Source organism: Eptatretus burgeri, chromosome 4 (assembly GCF_056783735.1).
Source record: "Eptatretus burgeri isolate ZD-2024b chromosome 4, Ebu_testis_v1, whole genome shotgun sequence".
Lineage (NCBI taxonomy): Eukaryota > Metazoa > Chordata > Myxini > Myxiniformes > Myxinidae > Eptatretus > Eptatretus burgeri.
Genome location: NC_140964.1, coordinates 94,531,765 through 94,536,871, shown reverse-complemented (window position 1 = coordinate 94,536,871; position 5,107 = coordinate 94,531,765).

Below are 5,107 nucleotides of genomic sequence, written 5' to 3'. Positions count from 1 at the left end.
TTGCAATAGGACCAGCTGGATGGCAAAAACAGTGCTAGTAGTACCTCAAAAGTAATTGGAATCAAAAAATAACTATTGACCATGCTAAAAGAGTTGAAAAGAAAAGTTTCGAGTGAGGAAAAGAAGGGTTCAATTCTGACTTTACTGGCAGAGGGATACAGTGAGTGTCACGTTGCTTCCATCCTTAAAATTTCAAAGACGGCGGTTCATAAGAACAAGGTCAAGCAGCAGACATTGGGGACAACAAAGCTACAGACTGGCAGAGGGCGAAAACGACTTTCCACTGACCGGGATGACTGCCAACTCATTTGAATGTCACTCAACAACCGTAGGATGACATCAAGTGATCTACAAAAAGAATGGTAAACGGCAGGTGGGGTGAAGTGCACGGTGAGGACGGTTCAAAACAGGCTCCTTGGGACAGGGCTGAAGTCGTGCAAAGCTAGAAAAAATCCCTTCATCATTAAGAAGCAAAGAAGAGCCAGGCTGAGGTTTGCAAAAGACCATAAGGATTGGACTGTAGAGGACTGGAGTGAGGTCATCTTCTCTGATGAGTTCAATTTTCAGCTTTGCCCAACACCTGGTCGTCTAATGGTTAGACGAAGACATGGAGAGGCCTACAAGCCACAGTGTCTCGCACCCACTGTGAATGTGATCAAGAGGAAGATGGATGGTCACAAGCCATCAAACAAAGCCGAGCTGCTTGAATTTTTGCGCCAATAGTGGCATAAAGTCACCCAATAGCAATGTGAAAACTGGTGGATAGCATGCCAAGACGCATGAAAGCTGTAATTGAAAATCTGGGTTTTTCCACAAAATATTGATTTCTGAACTCTTCCTAAGTTAAAACATTGGTATTGTTGTTTAAAAATGAATATGAACTTGTTTTGTTTGAATTATTTGAGGTCTGAAAACACTGAATCTTTGTTGTTATTTTGACTAGTTGTCATTTTCTGCAAATAAATGCTCTAAATGCCAATATTTTTATTCGGAATTTGGGAGAAATGTTGTCAGTAGTTTATAGAATCAAACAAAAATGTTCATTTTACTCAAACACGTACCTATAGATAGTAAAACCAGCAAAACTGATAATTTTGCAGTGGCCTCTTAATTTTTTTCCAGAGCTGTATATATATATATATATATATATATATATATATATATATATATATATATATATATATATATATATATATATATATATGGGAATATATATATATATATGGGAATATATACGAAGACAAGAAAGATGGGAATTAGAAAGAAAACCTACATTGAAAAGTGACACAAGAAAGAGCAGTGTGTCTTGAGGTGAGTAAATATACAACTACAATGAGTTAAATTCCCGCTAAAAGTCATTGCTTAGGTTGAACGTATTCAAGGAGCATCTAAAAAAATTGGAATACACAAAAAGATGGCTCGCCAACAAGAGGAAAATAAACACAATATCTCGTTTAATATTCATTTTCAAATCTCAGTTGTCATGAAAGATCGAATGAAATAGAGGGTGAATGGTTAATGAATTGGTTAATGAAGTGTTGAGGAATCGCTAGGTGTGCATTATACAGGCAAACAAAGTTATTCATTGCAGACAGGATTGTAGGGTCGGTTTGATGGACAATGAAAGATGGATGTTTGCTGCCACCATGAAGGATTGGAGGAAGGAATGAAATGGATGGATGAACACATTGGATGGATGAACAAATTAAATTGGATGAACGAATAGAGGTCCTTGCACAAAGAGTAAAGAAGATATCCCAGGACCTTGAGCTTGGATTCACCGTCATCTCCGAGATTGCAAAGAAATATAGTTTCTTTAATGTTAAAATTTTCCAAGAACGAAGGTATGCTTCATGTATTAAAATGTCCAAGTATGTCAATTTCATTTTCAAAAACAAAACTAAATTTGTTTTCCCTAAGTCTGAAACTAAAATCTGGATATAAGTTTGATGCCAAATCCTTCACTCACGCTGCAATGTTAAACATGTTGTCTTTGATGGAGGAAATGTCATCTCAGATGAATGGTCGTTTCCTTTTCAATATGATCGCCATCAATCACCCAAAGGACACTCATTTTCTTTGCACCATGGTTGCTGGTTGTTCCATCTCCACAAGTCATCGAAGACAGGCAGCAGGACTGTTCCTTTTTTGTCTTCAAAATAATTATTGCTTCCACCACCAAAGGTGGATGAAGGTTGTGTTTTCACCCCTGTCTGTTTGTCTGTTTGTTCCCTTCCTGTTATGATGGAGTTGAAAGGAGTCTGACTGTGGCTCTTTTATTCTTATTATTCTTCTTTTACATTCTATCAGTAGACGTGTGCGTTTAGTAGATAAGCCTCGCTGAGATCCTGTTGGTACAGTTGAACTTTACATGCATGAGGCTTGATGCATGCAGACACAAAGAACATCTCCAGAACACAATGCACTGAATCTCATTATTGTCAACGTTTTCATCCAATTCATTCGCTCCTTCATTTGCACTCAATGTCAATTATGATTTGAATTTCAATAGGAAGACGATTTAAAAGGAAAGTACAAACGTTTGGTTCTTTCTGGTATTACAGTTCCTGCCTCGTGATGGACAGCCGCCACAACATAGGAGCTCGTATGCAATGCAATCCCTGCACAAGCTTCTCCATCAGATCATGATGTTCTTTAATCATCATAATGCATCATCATAATGTATCATCATAATAAATTAACGATTGCTCATTACTGATTTGCCATTGTTTTTTCTGAAGATTTATTGGTGTCACACAATGAAGATTTATGATACATTAGTCCGAATTGGTTGGAATTTGTATGAATTAATCAGTCGCAATAATTGTCCAACACAAAGGGAAGATGTAACCACAGTGGTCTCATAAGATTATCCAGAAATGAAAGTGATATATTGTTTTAACAATGGCCAGAAAGACGATCGGTTTTGGGTCATGAATAAACAATAACCGATGGAGAGTGGAGAAAATCTATCCTTAATAAAATAATTAATGCAGACAAAATAGTTACCTGGAACAATGCCATAATCATTTGTATGCCATTGCAAAAATAATGTGAATACAAAATAACAGATGGAGTGTGGGGAAAATCTATCCGCAATTACAATAAAAACATCAGCACTATCAATAACTGACACAACCACTGACATAAACTTAAAATTAGCGCAGCCAACAAAAGCTACAATTACACCAACATCTACATTCCACCAGTCACTTCATGTCCATCTGATGATACTCCAACTTTACAAGCACTTGCTAATACACTCAACCATATATTATGGGGTGATTTTGATGCCCGTTGTCCTATTTGGTTGATATCCTAAGCAGAAAACCAACGTGATGAACTTCAACAGTTATAGCCATCTCAAAACAGGGTGCTTCATTAAAAAAAAAACACCCCAATTAAAGTTATGTGAAGTATTTATTTTTCAACACTTCCATCAGATCGATACAGTGACTGCAACAGAAATTCAGTGATCGAATAGTCTCTAGAAGGACAGCTATATTGAATGGGCGCCCCATTCTCCAGACCTTAACGCACCTGACGTCTATCTTTGGGGTTACCTGAAGGATAGAGCGTACCAGGGGAGACCTCAGACTTGTAACGACCTCAAAAATGCAATTGCCACGAACATCAAAACTATTCTGGTTCAGGAATGCAGCCGAGTTATCAACAACTTCACCAGGATGATCCATTTGTGCTGCTGCGCACAGCAGAGCAGTCATTTAGAACATGTTTTGTGAACTGTCTTCTGAAATCACTTGTTTCAATTCTGTGTATTACTTTATTCTACATATTACAAAAATTCTTATATATAAGTTTCATTTGTTTCAATGGAAAATAAAAAAATTATATAAAAACTTTGGGTTGTGTTTTTTTTTATGAAAGACCCTGTATAATAGGCTAATACCATCTGTCTGTCTGTTCCACCCTGAAACACGGAAACGCTCCTCGGAGAGGAAAAACATTATGAATCCAAACCTACCAGAAAATGATAAAAAAAAATTTAGTCGGATAGAAAATTGAGCCTGGGTGGTGTGTAAGGCGGACCGCTGCCTTGATCGCTCCCAAATTATTTTTAATTTTCTGTTAAGAAATACACTTTTAGCTTGCTGTGAAGAAATATGATGATTTTGCAATTTGACACTACTCTATACATCTATCTTTGTAATAATACGCTGGTTCATCTATTTGTTTGTGCGTAACATTCATTCCACCTCTTGGCCATTGAATAAAGACATAATTTGGCCACCATATTGGTATTATGCGAACCCAAAGACTCTTCAGAGAGGTCATATTCACAATTGCCATGTCCTCCCTATAAGTTTTCCCTTCAGTGTAAAACGACCAATGGGACTGTCAAAAGGATCATCCAAAATAGAAAGGATGGAGCCCATCGGAGTCATGGGTATAGGCTTCATGAATCAGGTCTCTGGTAAGTGCAATTAGAATCTCGTGAACATGTTTTTGCTTCAAACACGGTTTATTTATTTATTTGTTTATTTGGGAGTGTTTGAGGGAGCTGTCTGTTTCCGACTATTTTCTCTTGAAAAACTTAACCAGGGACCACACCAGAAAACCCGTGTCATTATAAAGGTCTTTGTCTGAGCAATTCCGGGAATGGTTGCGACATTGAGAAAAAAAAAACCTCAGTCCTTATTTACTTTTAATAATGTATATAAAGCAAGTCGCTGAAGCAGGTGCTACACTGCTTTGGTGGATTGATCATCTGAGCTGGCTATGCAATGTGCTGGTACTCCCTCACACCCGACACACAAATGGTGGTTCAACCTGAGCGATTGCCCCCACCGGACGCGGTGTACTATCCGTGTGGACAATATAATCGTCCCGAACCAATTCCGTGCGGACTAAGCCATTTGCATATGTTGTCAACATTGAGAGAAGAAAAAGTGAGAGGATGGAAAGGATCCACAGTTTGAGGAAATTAAGTGACTGGGGGTGGGGGGGGGAGGTGCGGTTGTGGGAGGCATCTCGGAGCGGTGTGAGGGTCTCAGAGGGGTATCTCCCCTCCCCTCATCGGGAAAATTTGTAATCCAATTTGAACCAAGGATCGGTACTTTCACTGTGCAAAATGAACCAAGGTTCC